Source organism: Zonotrichia leucophrys, chromosome 7 (genome assembly GCF_028769735.1).
Source record: "Zonotrichia leucophrys gambelii isolate GWCS_2022_RI chromosome 7, RI_Zleu_2.0, whole genome shotgun sequence".
Lineage (NCBI taxonomy): Eukaryota > Metazoa > Chordata > Aves > Passeriformes > Passerellidae > Zonotrichia > Zonotrichia leucophrys.
Genome location: NC_088177.1, coordinates 20,790,735 through 20,808,288, shown reverse-complemented (window position 1 = coordinate 20,808,288; position 17,554 = coordinate 20,790,735).

Below are 17,554 nucleotides of genomic sequence, written 5' to 3'. Positions count from 1 at the left end.
TCTCCAGACCTATTTTCCTTTTTACACTACCTGTGGACTAAAACCTGAAGACTGTGTATGAAGATCACTAAAGACTATTCTCCAGAGAGAGAAAGGGAGAAAGTCAGAGTCTAGTTGGAGCTATTGAAAAAGTTGCCAGGTTATGTTTACATTATGTGCTGTTTTGGAGAAGTGCCCAATTTCAGCTTTTATAGGAAGCATTAGCATGGTCAATTGTCCTATAAACTCATATCAGAGATAACACATGGTCCTTCTAGGTTTGTTGCACAGCATCTAGCTTGAGAAAGGAAAGAAGAGGGAAATGAAGCATGGAGAAAGAAGAAAGTCAATAAATACTAAGGAAAAGAAAGGGAATTACTTCCTTCAATTTCAGGACAGAAGTAAGGTGGAGATGAGAACATGCAAGTTCCATTAATGTTGTTTATTTCTCTTCTCACCTGTGCAAACCATACCATGAAATTCAACAGATTGGTAGCTCTGTTTCCTTCTTCCTCCTAGTGCAAGCACAAAAGCACCTGCTGTTGCTATTGCAAGTGAAAAATAAATATCTGACAGGAGGGAGGTGCAAAAGAAATGTAATCTGGATGGCTTTCTCCTCACTTAAATGCAACCCAAAGCAAAAAAATCTCAGCTTGCACTCATTGTCCCTGACACAGAGGCCCAACAAAGAAACCATAAACTCTGACCTTATTCATCATGCCAGTTTAAGAAGAACAGGACATTTTGACTTAATTACCCTTGTTTGAAAGTGACCTTAATTTTAAATACAAAGCCATAACAGCTCTGACTATTTTTTCCCCAAAATAATTTAAAAGTTTCCCATGCAGGATTTTGGCACAAAAGACCCACCCAGTGGAGGTGGCACAAATACCCCAAAATACTGTGATTGGGATAAAAATCTCAAGAATATCTCAGACCCCTGAGATATACTGAGAGTCTCAGTAGACTGGTTTGATTTTCTTCTTGTAGTGTCTGGTTTGGAAAGGAAGCCAAATTAACAACAGATCCTTCAGGTCCCACACATGAAATACAGGATCTTCTTCTAAATCCTAATCATCACTCTTCTCACCTGTCTTTAGTGTCTGATAGACCAGTACTGTTGCTTCTTTCCTCATTTTGGGACCCTTCAGGTCTGTTTGTTCTTCAGACTGCTGTATCCATCCTGTGCAGTTGTAATGGAGAAAAGGCAGTTGATCTCCTGCATGCAAGAGCGGGCCCCACAGCTGCCTAGCATGACAGCCAGTGACAATATGACCTGGGGGTAGGCACAGCATGTCAGATGCTCCTTCACATTACAACAGCCCCAAAACTGTTTTTTCACACTGAAAGAAGTCTGAGAATGTCCATTGGACTGGCTTGAACCACAAGAGTAGCTGAAAACACAGGTTCACATTTAAACCAGCCCAAATAGCATAACAGCTATAAAGGTGCACCACACAGATGTCATTGTAGGAACAGTACTTGGAGGGACTCAGATTAACCTTATTATTTCACAAATCTCTCCTCTAAACCTTAAAAACACTCTGTCAGTGTTTAGAAATGTTTTGCCTGTTTACTTTAAACTAATTTCAGTGTTGCAAAGGCATTGTCTCTTCATTAGCAGGGTTTCCCAGAAAAAGTGTTGCTCTACTGTATGTATTTTAATAATTAACTCAACCAGCATGTACCCACTCATTTCCTTTTCAACTAGCAGTGCAACCATGCAAGTGCAGCTCAGTGGATGAAGCAGCTATGAAAAATTGTTCAACTGTGACCTTAAGCAGCCTAGTTATGGCAGAAATCCTCTGCTATTAATCAATTACACTTTGTCTGTACAGTTGATTTTATACTCTTTATGAAGCCTTTCATTGAATAAAAGATAGTGGATAGCTTAAGAATGTAAAAATTACATTCAGATTTCAGAGCACCAAAAAAGTAAACAGGAGAATATATCTTGAAAATATTCTTATGCAGCCTCCAGATGCTGCAACATGTATTTTTGGAAATGTAGGATGGCATTTTCTTCTGTTATTTGAGAAAGTGTGTAATCACCCAGTTGTTTGGCTTATCATACAAGAAGTTGCCAGCAAATAACTGTTATTTCTCAACTGTGAGATTTCTGTCCCTGGCTGACATTGCTGATGAAAGAGTTCCTGTGGGGAGTGAGGATGGAAAGGCAGCCATTTTAGCTGGCGGTATATTATTCCCCATTCATATTACTTTCAAAAAAGGCGGGTGTTGACACAAAGGACAAACAGCATCATAGCTGGAAAGGCAGAAGGAAGCATGAGTTTGTAGGAAAAATGTTACAATTCAGCACCAGTGCAAGACTGTTGATGAGATGTTATGCTGAGGCTGGCAGGCAGCATTTAGTTTGATAGGTAAGATATTCTTACTTACACAGATGCCTGCCAGAAGCTGTAGAAATCATCCTGATTAGAAAAAGGCAGTTGCAGAAGCTCTTCTGTCCCAAATAATGTTTCACTTGTGAATCCTGGCAATTCCTGAAAGTGCTGGTCAGAGGGATATATGTACCAGAGCATGTCTCTTACCTATTCAGCAGCACTCTGGGGAGAGCCAAGATGTTCAGGAACACAGGACGCCTGGATTTCTGCAAGGAGGTGCTGAACAGTTAGATGGAAATCTCACGGGGGGCAAAAATTTCTTAGGAACTACTGTCTGTGCAGCACCCTGTGCTGTTGTCTTAACAGTAAAGGTTTAACAGAAAGAGACAACTCCACATTCAACGACAAACACAGTTGGGGTTCATAATCTGAACAGCCATGTCTGACCTTTTCCTTGGCTGTCAGGGAAGAATTTTTTTTTTTTTTTTATACAAGCAAATCCCAGAAATAATTGATAGAAATTGAGCAGGAGAGGCAGAGCACACAAAGTGAAAGGGTTAGCAGGTTCTTTTCTGAAAAAAGGTGTTGCTTCCTCCATAACTGATACCGAAGCAGCTTTGGGCACAATGCATCCCAATGAGAGAGCATGTGGCCTAATTTGGCACTTCTTCCACCAGCAGGAGCCTCTTCTGCAGGCTATTCACAATCCAACTGAGGCTGGCATCCTTGCTTGCCTGAAGCTCACATGCTGTGCCACATTATGAGCGGGAACAGGACCATCCTAACAGATTAGCATGAGAGCAGGCTTGCCAGAATACCAGTATGTGGATAATACTTAAGTGTTAAAGGGGGGATCTCTGTCCAAAAATGATGAAATGACAGTCTGTCTTCAGCTTGCCCAGTTACAGTTAGGAAGTCTGTCACAGGGTATCACAGCTGAGCTTTGCACACCCCAAAGCCATTTCTGCAGCCCATGTCAAAGAAGAAACTCTGTTTCAGGAATCAAGTTCTCTACAGGACATCAGAAATCCCCAGAAAGAATCTGTGAGAGTCTCAGTAAACTGGTTGTTTTTCTTGCTGGAGTGTCAGGTTTGGAAGGGAAACCAAATTACAAATTTCTTCTGATTTTTCAGGGTAATTTGTGTATCTGTGAGCTTCATTTTGTAAATTTTGTAGTGAGAAACAAAGGTTAGGGTCAGACTATGATGAAGTGTATGCAGATACAAGAAGCCTCTCCCCACTTCTTCAGTGCCTTGCGAGATGAAAGCAGTTTTCTCTGTTGGGTCTGGGTCCATTAGCTCCCATTTGCTCCTTGAAGAAGTACTCTGGCCAAATTAGCTGGCATGCTGACTGTGTCTCAGCAAGCAATTCAGGCTAGCTACCTTCAAAACTTGCAGAATATGAACTGAAGTTTTGCAGGATATTTGTTGTACATAACCAGGAGCTATGGTGTATAAGGCAGGGCAAAGTCATGCTTGCAGGATTAGCACAGCTCACTTGGTATCCTGCTTTACCTTTCAAAACCAGGGGTTTTCCCATCTGTAGCTGGAAGAGTCACCCACTATTTAGGCTGGACAGGTGATTTATTCAAAAAGTATACTTCAGCACCCTTCACAAGATATTAATGTCACATGTGAATACTCTTTTCAGAAGGTCTGTATAATAAAAGAGGGGAAAAACAGCTATATTTGCACAAACCATGGATGAAGTGTTTGACATTTTCAAAGATGTGGGCTGAAACACAGAAATATTTTTAATCCCACATAAGATCTCAAGGAAATAATTACTGGGCCTCACAGAAAATGTAAATCAAAACTGCCAAAACTCTGTCAAGTAGATTTCATTACAGTTTACTTATTTAAGCTGAGAAAGAAAACAAGCAGAGTTCTGTGCAAGTTTGTACTCCTGCATCTCCTTTTAGATCTATCTGTTTACATTTTACAGTGTTTTAAGAGTGACACAAAGGTGGCAAGTTGCTGAATTCTAAATGTCCTTCAGTAGCTGGAACATTGCATTCCCGTGCCTCTTGATGAGTCACATTACTTATTTGTCACATATGTTGTTCACACAAGGGAATGTAGTCAATGAAGAAATTAATCCAGGCAGCAAGCCATGGACAGATGAATGAAAGTGACCCAAAGCAGGTTGGAGCAGATAGCAAGGAAGGGTGAAAGGACTGATGTGTCTATGCAGTCTCCAAATCCTCCTGATATCAAACACAGAGGCTTTAGAGAGTGAAAACAGCACATAGCAATGCAGAAACCACTCTCTGTCTGCTGCTGAGCAGAAGCCTGGCTTGTTGGGACTGTGCTCCTCTCTTATCTTAGACCTCTCTCAAGTGCTTTTGCCCTTGACCTGGGGGCAGAGGAGGAGCAGCAGCTAGCGTTTGGGTAGGCTGCTTAGCAGAGATGTGAAAAGCCTATGGATCATTCATCATGACCCACTGGGAACACATTTTGGAAGGAATGAGAAAAGTGAATGCATTGCCAGCACTATGCTGAGCTCTTCTTCTTTGGAGTCCAAATTTCAGCCAGACTGTGAAATCAGAGGATTTGGAATTGAAACATGGAAAAACACAATTACAAAATATGGTTTCTACCCTATCATCTCATTTCACCATTACCTTCAGAGGACATGTAGACACCAGGCAGGCCATTGCCAGATTTCTTATTCTAACACAACATCCTTTCATCAGCATTTTTTTGAATGGAAAAATAGTATTCTGCTACGATAGCCAAAAATTAGCCCTGGTTATCTCAAACAGTATACCCAAACCCCTAATGCTTCAGAGCCAAGACACAAGGCTGTTGCCATTGTAAAGGCAACACAGTGGCTGCTTCTTCCATGCTGTTCTTAGTGTTTGCCCCAGCCACTGAGATTCAGATCCTGGTCATGGTTGCAAAAACTTAAGCACCATAGGACAGTATAAACTGTCCCTATACATAGGTGCCCCTATACATATTATGTAGAATATACATAATCTAGCCTAGAATCAGTTGACTTACTAGGCAATGCAGAAAGTAAAGGAATCCTGATCCAATACCTAATGGCTGTGAACTTAGATGAAATTTGAAGTGATCAACCTCATTGAAGCTTTTCTCATTATTTCTTCTCTTTGACAGGAAACATGTAACATTGTTACTTTTCTATCAGAGAATGGCTTCAAGAGTTCTGAATACTTTCTCTTCAAAAAGATGGGGTCATGCCATCTCTTTGGCATGACACCCACTCCCACTGCCCAGCCAGGGGTTGTTTCTTTGACAAGATGGCTTCAGGCCACTCATCACACTGTGGTCTTCTGTATCCTGATCTATTCCTTGCTTCTAGCTCAGAGATGGAAGCCTTTCCCAGACCTTCCACATCAGGAAGGTGTTGAGCTTATTTCAGTTCTGTTACCTGCTTTCAGGCATGCCTGAGTGGCAGACTGCCCTGAAAATAGATTCTGTGCCTTTTGCTTGAAGGGAAAGGTGTTTCCTCTCTAAGGAGGTGACTTCTGGCTGTGCAGGCTTGATGGACTCCATCAAGTACAGCTGTTATGCACAGGGTAGAGAGATGAATCTTGTGGCAGCCATATGAGTGAAAGAGGGTTTGGTTCTGTTTGGGTTTTTTTCTTTAAATAAGGGAAATTTAATACTTCACTATTTGAGCCATGCTGCTTTCAAATCTGTCCTCTGAGAAACTGAGATCACTGAAGCCTAGAGACAAGGGAATTACAATTCTAGACTAATAAATTTTGGTCTGACCTAGAGCAGCTATGAATCACAAATAACCTCTCTTAATTCACTCATGTGAAGCTAACCACTGTGGTGTTTCAGACACTGAACATGGTCCATGACCTCTTTCCTGGAAGGACAGTTGGACAGAAAATTTGTGCATAGTGAAGCATTCCTCCTAGCCCAAATCCTTTTCGTTAATTCAAAATACAATAAAAAAAAATAGGATAAGATGGAGAAGATGTCCAGTTTTAATACATTCTATTTTCTCCCCAAACCTTTCAACTTGAGAGCAAAACTTCTCCCCATCTTTCCTTTGCTGGTACAGTCTCAGAAGGTGTTTTGGAAAATTGACGAAATAAAAGTGTAACTTGGGATCTCCAGCAGAACTTGAGCATGTTCATCTAAAGGCCTCATCCAAAAGAATTCTCTTGTCCCTCAATTCCCATCAAGCATGTTAGAATCTGCTGCTACCTAGCAAGGATTAACTGGTTTACAGCATTATTCAGTTAACCCTGACAGCAACTCCACTGAAGCCAGGATGAGGCAGGCAGTAGAAACTGGATGGACAGTTTGAAGGAATTTACAACAAAGCCTGGATTTGTGCAGAAGCATTGGCACATAGCATGCAATTATGTTCAACAGATTTTGAAAATCTAGTCCTAAAAGTTAAAATCATGTTTGAACTTTAGGTAAAACTCATATTTGGCATGGTTTGTCCCCATTCTTACAGGACAGACAAAACTAGCATTCAGTTCCTAAGGCTTTCAAATGTGATTTCCTGTCACTAAACCCACTGACCTCTGACATTCAGAAACAGCTCAGACTGATCCTCACTGCTAGCATGCCTCCTTTGTAAAGCACACAAACCACTCCGCTGCTTGCACTGTCATTAGAGCTCACTTCAGATTCAAAATCAAAACTCTGTCTCCAGCATTCTCACATATACCATGACTGCTTGCCCACTAGGGGACTCCTGATATTCTCATCTACCTAAATAAAGGATTAGTTGTCACATCAAGCCCTCCAGCCACCTGGAACATGGAAATTCCATTTACATAAATTCAGGGCCCAGGTTGTATCTCTGCTCTCGCTGGCTGTCATAGCAGCCTAATTCATGGGTGGTAACGTCAGCCCTTCACCCTCGCATGGTGCCTTCGAGTTACAAGCAGCAAGCACAATGCTGAAGAAAAGAAAACACATTCTTCAATCTGGCACTGAACAACAGACCTATGAGACTTAAGGAATTTTTTATAATCAGAGGGGTTTTAAAGAGATAGTAAGTTACACTAAAAATAACTTACACACAAATTAGTAGTTAGTTCCTCTCTAATACAGATTTTCATGGAAGTTACCTTTACCCAGTAGTAAACCTCTGGAAAACCATCAGTGCCTAAGGGATCTTACTAGTTGTCTTGTGCTACAGAATGGATTATTTAAACATTTCAACCTTGGATTAAACACCTAGGGAAGCTTCAAATGTTGCATTTCCACACCAAACAGCATCCAAATCAATTGTTGGCATAAACAACAGTCAAGCTGTCTTCTCTTCTTGCCAGAAGAATTAGGTCCAATGGGACTTAGCAATCATAATTTTTTCCACTGTACCTTCCATCTCAAGACTTCCCACCAAGCAGCCACCCATTTTTTGTGGGTTCCAGCTATGGTATGATTTCCAAAATACTCAATCTCAAGCCTAGGAAGGCAAGGGCATGGGTCCAGCTCCTCTCTGGGACATGGCAGATGATTCTCAGAAATCTGCAGGAATTTGTTTTGTACAAACCTGAGATGAATTTGATACTTTTTGAATTTCAATACAACTGGCAGAAATCTTATATTACAGCTGTCTTCTCCTCATTTAGTGCATAGCTCAAAAACTAATATTATCCATCTATTAGCATTTCACAGTGAGTTAATTGTTTAGTAGCAAAGAAAAGTGATTAAAATATACGAATGGTGAAAATCACCTTCTCATCCTCTGCACTGCTGTATAATTCATGCTGAAGAACAAATGAGATTACAGCACAGGGATTGTCTCCAGGATGAGTTACATTTGTCCCATTTCCCATTCCTGTTATAATCCTTGTCAAGACAGTAGAATGATATGTCCCATTTGCTGCCCCCTTCACAATATTTGTCAGGCTACTGCAATAATATAGTTGCTCGATACCCATATACACATCATGAATTATTTGTTGATGTAAGGAAAGTGTTCTTGCATTCTCTTTGAGTAATCTGTCCTTCCCTTTAAATCCAGAAGCAGGTACTGAGCAACATTATTTCTTTTTACTGCTTTTAGGGTGAGATTTGCTATGTTCATCCTTTTGTTTGGAAGTGGTAAAAGAGGAGGGGGTGTGCAGCAGAATGGCAGACACAGCGTATTGCTTTGCTAATTGCAAGGAGGGATCCAGGTGCTGGTAGAGATCAAACCTACTAATATAATATCACCAGCCCTAAAGGGCAAATAATTGCAACAGATAAATCATTGTTCAATAAACAGACCATTAGAACAGCCTCTACCCTGGTCAAACAGCTTTGAGAAAACGTATCTTCTTATGCAAGCATTTGTGCAGGATTAATAGTCATCAACTAACAGCATTTTTTAACTAATGTCAAAAATGGATATGGTCCATTTGATCTGATATGGCTGCTACTGAGTAAATGCAAATAGGAAAAGAAAATGAAAAAATGAATGCATGACAAGTGGACAGTGCTTCAAAATTAATGGGAAAAGGAAGGAACAAGCATTATGCTGTTTAGCTTGCACTACTAGGGATGCCTCCCTTGGAAGGATACTTGAAAGGAGGGTCAAGTGATTACCCTAAACAAACAATCTTGTTATTTTAGGGGTTCAGTTTAAAGACTTACCTGACACTCGTTGGTTGGAAACTGTGCAAGAACAGGCTCACTCCTGTCATCATCAATGCATCTTGAGTCTGGCTGGACTGGAAATTATATGGTTTCAAACACTGGGCCATAGTTGGGAAGTGCAGCTCCAGGCTGACTCCTGAAGGAGCTGTTCCCCTCTGGGGTGGAACACGCTGGAGCCAAGGCACCATGCAGCAGGAGTTAGAGCTGCTCCAACCTTCTCCCAACCCTGGAGCCCAGAATGACTAAATGCCAAATTTGAAAACAAGGGAGTTGAGGTCAAGGGTAAATTGAATGTGATCAGAACCAGGACGTACAGAGACAAGGGGAATTCCAGTCCTACATGCCCAGAGCTGCTCAGGCAGCTTAGTAGCAGATGACTGTGATCAGGTACCCATCATGAGCATTCACGGCTGCCTCTGCTTGTCTGCCGGCAGTAATCGGCGTTTACAGGGTGAGCTGCAGCTGTATAGGGGACGTGGTTTTGCTTCATGCTGCGTACACTCAAAGAAGTTGTGTTCTGGCAGTGCTGCTGCTGCTGCCAGCCATGCTGGAGAGGATCCAAAGGAGTGTACCAGAGAAGGAAGGAAAATTCAGGCTGGCTGAATCAGACTGACGGCAGAAGAAAAGTTCAGCTTTAAGCATTCTGTCTGCAGTATGAAGACACCACAGGAACTAGGCAGTTTTTGGTGTATGCTATGTCACAGGGACATAAAAACAACCTTTGTGTTACAACCTGAAAGTCCCTCCAGTGCAGTTCACTGTCAGGCCTAGATTTGGCATGGCTGGGAGCAGGGACTCAAGAAAATACTGGAACTATCATGGACACAGAATATGTTGCAAAGCAATCACATAGAAGGAGCACAAGAACATGCTGCCTCCTCAACAGCAGGGAAGAATGAAGTGGCCTGCCTAGCATGCCACTTAGGGAGGAGGGGTAAATGCACCAGCAGAAAGCCTGGTCAAAAGTAGCAGCAAGCTCACTGAGAAAAGGCAATCTCTCTATGATTCCAAATTTAATGAATCTGCTTATGAAGAGGGTGAAGGAAGGGAATTTAACATGGATAAATCCTGATTAGGAAACACATTTGTTCATCCCAAGTGAAGAGCCAAGGGGTTCACTGTACTATATATTTCTGCAGCAAGCAATTGATAACGCATGCCAGCTAACAATTAACAATAGAGACTTGCCTCTCCACAGAAAGGGACAGAGACGCCAACAGCAGGGTGGCCAGGGCAGCCGTAGGCACAGAATGGGTTGCAGACCTTATTTGACCCACACACTCAGCAACTCAAGGGCTTCCTCTCTGCTCTAAATGATACAGAAACCATTTTAGCTCTGTCCTAGACTGGATGTTATGAGACAGCTGTGCACTCATGGCATCTTTCTTCAAGAGGTTTGCAAGCTTAAGAATGCTAGATGACAAAGAAATCAAAAGAGGGAGACTATGTTTCATGCTACTCACAAAAAAATAACTTTTCTCACCACACAAACAGAAGCAGCAATATGGCAGTCACATTTCTATTTTGAAAGAAAACAGTAGCAATAGTGCTGTCATTTTTTTAGAGATTATAAATTCTTCAAAGATACTTTTTATTGCTGTTTTAAATATGCATTTCCAAATGTGGTATGTAGACATGAACATTGTGTACCAGTTTAAGAAAAAAACAACAAAATAGATACCACTGTGACAGTAACCAGATGCCTGAAGAGAATAGGAACAGAGAAAGCATAAGGATACTAATTCATCCCCCCTAATACAACCCTCCCAGCACCCACCTTTTTTCAGCTCAAGAGATGTCCTCCCTATTCCAACATTTTCCTCCCTAAATTGTAATTTTTCAGTTATTGTGTTCATGTGAGAGCAAGGTTATAGCCAGCTGTCAATAATTTTCAGCAATGATCCACAAGGATTTCTTATTTTAGACTAAGAAGGGATACTTCATACTGATTAAATTTGTCATGAGCCAAATACCAAAAACAAAGCCAAAAAAAACCCAAAAAAAAACCCCAAAAAACACAAGTTAGGCTTACCAGAGGTGAAAGACTACCCGAGTTTTTGCACATCAGTCAGACAACAAAGTAGGAGAAGAAAATCAATGAGCATAGGTTCCCCAATAAGAGCCAGTTTTGCATTTGCTGCTCTTTACAAAAGGTATGTAGGTTGATGTCACTTTCATACACTTTGAAAGCAAGACAAATTATTCAGATCTTTATTCGTTATTAAATGCCTTTATTAATGTATTTCCCCTTGTTTTAGCTACAGCAGTTGTGTTTATGCAAAACCAGAAGAAGGTATGAATTCCCAGGAACCATCGTGGTCTTTCACAATGTACTGCACAAGGAAAGCAGGCAGTTGCATAATTATTCCAGCATGACATGTTCATGCATAAAATTAGGCCTTCTCTCCAAGCACTGTCTGTCAATAAGCCCTGCAAGTCTATAGGAGAGTTGTTCATAACACATTCAATTTTACCTATCAGTATGATGTCCAATTATTTGGGAAAGGGTGAAAGACTTTATGCCACATCTAAACATGACAGACATAACCTTTAAGTACTGGCAAATGCCAAGATGTTGCTGGCGCTAGGCATTCTGAACATGTTTTTGTTTTTCTTTGTACATTATTTCCCTCTTTTTTTAGATAAATGCAAATTGTTAAATATTTTAAAACCCTGCATTATCACATCTCACAAGAAGCAAGTTTGGAAAGCAGGAGAAGTTTTAAACTACCTAACATTTCCTAATGCATTTAATATCATATGGGTTTTGTTCCTTCCAGAGGTACTAAAGTAGCCCTTCCCTGATCCCTTTTTCCAGCACACAAGTATAAAGCTTTTAGTTCAACACTAGGTGCAATCACTGAGCCTTGAAAAAAAATAAAAAAAAAAACCAAAGGAACAAAAACTCCCAAAACCTTAAAATAATTTGGTTGTATTATTCTAAGTAAAATACATCAAAACCCTCTGTTCCATCCCCAAAGGATAAAGCTGATCTGTACCTCACAAATCTTTTGAAAGAGGCCAGCATGTCTTCCTTCTTAATACCTCCCAGCAGGGAGCACAACAGCAGGTCTAGTTTATCTTAATTATCTGTCTTTATCTCCATGGGTGAAAAGATTACTGCCAGTGTGTTGCTGGCTAGAACAGAAGAAGCCAAAGAGCATAAACCATTTCCATTTTTCCACAATTTCTCTCACAGCTCAGGTAACTGCAATAGGAAAAACTGATGGAGGGAGTGGAGACCAGGAGAATATTTCCAGAGATATTTCTGTTGTTCTGGGTTATGCATTGCAGGTGAAAGTGGATGGTCAGTGTCACAGTGTGTGCAGAAGAAAGAAAAAAGTTTCTCTTTGTAAAGGAGGATGTGTTTCATCCTTGCTTACCACACAGGAAAAGAACAAAGAGAAAGCTGGCTGCAGCCACTGAGCCAAAAAAGAGAGATAGGGAGTATAAGGGATATGTACAGTGCTGAATGCCCTTAGGACAAAACCTGGCTTTCAAAATGTTCATTTTATAGGGTGGTGTGTATGGTGGTTCTTTTTGCATTATGGAAGTTACCTTTTTGACAGTTACTGGCTCTATGCAACATCATACTTCATCATCTCTTCCAGCTAGCTTAAGGAGCAGAGGCTTATGTTCCAGGGAAGGTGTTGTGGCATTTGATTTGAAGTCTATGGCTTATTGGAAATCCCAGTTTTGCTGCTTTGTGGCAATTTAGGTTGCTAATTTTTTAGTATCACTGTTGACTCTGTAACTAATGTGCCTTGCTTTTTGGTTCTTTGCCAGAATTAGGAGAGCCCAATTCTGTTTTAGAGCAGAGCATCATAAACTGCCTTAGGAGTCTGATATGCTCCTCAGAGAAGTTGATGGGGAGTAAAACAAGATTCTCATATGCTTCCTAGCACCTAATTATTGAATCACAAATAAGATTGTGACATAAATCTAAGTTACCATTTTCTGTGTGCTTTGCTCATCTGTGGTGGTTTTTCCAAGACTGTCTTTCTCTTAGCTCTTCATGGCCCTGAGGAGCAATCTTTTTTTTCTTCATTTGCATCTTGATCAGAACTCATAACTTAGTAGTAATTTCCAGAAATGTTAATGGAAGTATTTAGCATATGAGACTCAACAGAAATACCTTGGAGAGGTGAAACAGGCAATTAGAAGTCTTCCAGTTCATCCCAAAAACTTACCTCTCACTGACCTTATATCGGCTTCACATACTAAATAAACATAAACACAAAATCACTGCCTTACTGGCCTAATCTGGATTGTCATCATTAGTCTTCCTCTGTGTATTATTTTGTATGCGAAATTAAAACACAGTTCAGTCACCTTTTGCTGCGTATTTCATGTGATGGGTACTTACTGATGGTGATTTTTTCCTTGGCATTAGGAGCTGGAGTATGGTGCACATCTCAGTCCATCAGATGAACCTTGAGGATTGTGACAATCTGCAGGTCTCTGTTATACAATGGGCTGTGGATAGAACTTGCCTTTGCTCCAACTCTTACAGAAAGGCACAGTCAGCAGCCTGAGTCATTGCTAAAAAGGAAGCTCTGGCCCTAAAGTTCCCCAGTTTAAAGGGAAAATGAAAGTTGACCGTAAAGTGAAATCAATGCTGACGAGTAACCTCTCCTTTATCTTCGTGCAGCAAAGGGTGCATTTACAGGACAGAAGTCAGCAGGAAATTCTTTCAAGCAGCTTTGAAAAATTTAGCCAAGAATTTTTTTTCTAACCAACTTTTGGCAGCATGTGCACACCCTTCTGGTTTATAGTGAAGGATTTAAAAAGAGGATACCAGTAATAATAATATATTAATTTCAAAAACTGGCAAGTTTCCTTCCTCCAAATCAGGAAGGACCCTTGAGCCAGCTGGACAATCTGAATACTGGTTATCAATGTTCTTTTCCAAGACAGAAGTAAATTGGTAACTTATTTCAAACATAAATCTTCGTCTCTTTGAAAAATGATCTTTATCTTCTGGCTGTCCATAAAAAAGCAAATCTGAGAAAGACCTCAGTTCTGACTGGGGCCTTCAGGACAATGCAGCTGATAAATTCAAGTGATGATCATGATAACTGCTTTAATAAGCTGTAAAGCTTTAACTGTTGGCATGTAGCCAACAAGTGAAATTGTTGCCTGTTCCACTGTTCTGGGAATTCCACAAAAGTCTGACAAATCTAAATTTTATTCAGAGACCTGTGTTTGAGGTTCCAGCCATACAGGCCTCCAGGATTAGTGGCCCAGTGTTTGAGCATGACTTTTATGCCAGAAAACATGGGGAAATTTCATAGCAGAGACAGAATGAGAGTTTCAGGTTAAGAAAATATCCATATCCAAAATATGGATATCCACCTGCAGTTTTCCAGTGATGGGCCAAACAAATTACTGACTCACTGAGTTTTTCTCCTGTGAAAAATGTAAAGTGAAGGTGGAAGAGTGATTCAAGCATGGCATTTTTCTTCTGAAGAAATGGGATAGGGGTAGCAAATGTGCACATCTTTCAATGAGCTTTGGCTGATGTGGTGGTCTGTTCTTGGTGAATACTATTAAAGGAAAGACTTTATTTTGTATCATAGTTGTGCAAATCTTTGTTCTGGAAAGCAACAAAACATGCATCACTTGTGTACATGTTTCATGCTCAAGACTGTTAAACAGCAGTTTATGTTGTGCCAGATTTATTTTTGTTGCTGTCTTTTGTTATTGGAGATATTAGAACAATGTTGCTGTAATCTTCACTATACTCAGAGCTGGAGAAATCCACCTAGGCACAATCATGAAGAAGCATTTTCTTAATCTACCCCTGTGTGAATAGATGTGGTAAAACCCCACTAAAACAGGGGGGAAAGCCATCCATATTGTGCAGTTTCTGCTATCCTCTCCCATCCAAGACCTATTTTCTTTTGTAACCAGCTCAATGGCACTCCCAAACAGCTGTATGTTTTGATTTTCTCTAGCTGGATTTTTCTAAGCAATCAGAATTCTGCTGCAGCACTAAATTAAAAAAATAAGAATAAATAAAATGAGCATTTCAACTACAAGCAGTCTTTGCTCTTTCACTGCAGTATGGCTCCTATCCAAAGCCAATTATGTAAAACAACAGCACCTCGGCACCATTACCACAGCCATCTAAAGGGAAGAATTGCACCTACTCAGAGCTGAAAACATTTTCAAGAAATTTAATTATTTTCTTACTTTCTCGCCTCAAGCATGCTTTTTACCTTACTTCACTCTGAAACGCCTTGGGTGTTATTCAGCCAGAACATATGGAGCACTATATAAATCCAAGTTGTTGCTAATTTTACTTAAAAGTCAGGTTTTATTTTCTGTTTTTAATTCTGCCTGTTTACACTCCTTGAAACATCTTTTGCATTGCCCCAGATGTCGCTTCCACAGTGCTTCATCTTTTGTACATGCTAATTTGCTTCTTCTTGTGATTTTTTGCTTCACACAGTGTTAGAGATAAATGCAATGCCAAAAATTAATTGTCAAAGAAAATAGCGAAATTATTTAAGTTCATGCCTTTAAATTCAGTATCAATTAACTTTAATGGTCAAAACCTTTTAATCATTTTATGAAACTGTGTAGATCATGATTTCCAAAGGAAGAAGTGACTCTGAGACAGCTCTATATAATAGAGAGATTTCTCTTTATTTTACAGCTTTCTGTCTTAACTTTTACCTACTGTGGAAATAATTTGTAGCTTTTTGTTCTCATATTAGGCTTTCAATGATCTCAGTCAAGAATTCCAAGAATACTGATAAGAGCTCCTGGCAAAGCATGTTCCTTGTTCTGCAGTGGGCTATAAGACAGAATAATCAAAGCATGATTTACTCTCTGATATGGCACTAGTGGGGTCTCTAGAATATATATCAGAGTTATATCCTGGAGGCACAGTGAGTTGTTACATATTGGCCAAAGTTGTGGTGGTCTTCTGTAATGTTTTCATTCAACAGCTGGGGTGCCCAGCAGGCTGTACTCATTTCCAACGAGAGTTCTTCAGAATGAAGTAATTTTAATTTATAGTATAATATTTCACACATAAACAATTCTTTGCAAAACAATTGTTGTTGTTTCATGTGTACACTCTTACTTCCTAAATGAAAAATGGTTAAAATGAAAGGAGTGAGTGATTTCTTCACTCTCAAGCAAAGTCACAGTGTTTTGTGTCTTCCCATCTCTTGGTTTGTATTGTGAAAATTCTATGTACAAGGGTAAAAGGAAAAAAAATTTTCTGTTTCATGTGTACCCTTTCAGTTTATACACTCTAAGTGAGGATTTCACCTGCTTCCAAATTATCTCAGATGGCTGGCACCCCATAAACCACAAACACTGCTTGTTCCTTGTCAAAGCTATTACCTTAGTATTTTAGAGACCGTGGCTACAAATCATTCCCTTTCAATTAATTTTTCACTCCTGTATGTACATTTCTTCACTAACATGTACTGAGAACTGTGACTGAAAGTAGTCATTTAGATGAAACCTCTTTGATTTAGGCACGTGATCAGACAACTTCTAAGAGCCACTGAAGGGTAGGGGAAATGGGGAGACAAGAACAGGAAGAAGAGAGTGGAGGGCACATGGGACTGACTATACCCAGGATTAGGGAAACTATAAACAGAGGAATAGATCTTGGCCCCAGCATAAATTTTTCTTGGAAAGCAAATGATTAATGCAGTATAGTGCTGACCTGAATTCTTCTTGATATTATAGAAAACAATAAATTAGTAGACAAATACAAATTTTGAAAGAAGGAAATACATACTACTTTCCAAAACATGTGTGTTTCTATAAATTGAGCTTGCAGTGCTAATTGGGAAGAGATTAAAGAATCTGGAATTTTAGGTCTTATCCTCTTTGGAAGCTTCTACTCATTTAACCACCACCTATACTAACCTTCTATCTCCATAACTTGTCTTGATACTTGGGCACAGCTGAAAAGAACGGCAAGACCATCACTGTGCTCAAAAGCACTGGAATCATAAATAGTCTCTCTGGAGTCATTCAGGAGGGATATCAATAGAGGTGTGATAATGCCTGCTTACCGTAAAGTCCAAATTTTTCACCTCAGGATTCGATCCACGGAAAAGAACAGAACAACAGCCCCTGCCCTTCAGTAGCACCATCCTAGGAGGTTGACAAGCAGTTCATTGTCAGTAGATGTATTAGGTTTGCACGGCAAGCATTTGGTACCAGGGAACTACAGGGTGGCTTTCCTGGGAAGCTGCCAGAGGCCTCCACTATGTCCAACAGTGTCAATGCCAGACTGCTCCAAGGTGGATCCATGGCTGGGCAAATGAGAGTGGTAATGCCATGGGGTTAACGTATTTAATGAAGGGAAAGAAAGCCCACAGATGCATTTGCAGTCGGATAGAGGAGTGGGAACCTGTGAGAGAACCAGAAGGAAGTGTTCCAGGCACCAGAGCTGAGATTCCCCTGCAGCCCATGTCAAAGACTGTGGTGAGGCTGCTGTTCCCCTGCAGCCCACAGAGATCTACAGAGAAGCAAATAATCACCTGCAGCCCATGGAGGACTCCATGCCAAGGCAGGTGGGTGCTCAAAGGAGGCTGAGACCCTTTGGGAAGCCCACATTGAAGCAGATTGGCTGGTAGGACCTGTTGTCCTGTGGAGAGAGGATCCCATGCA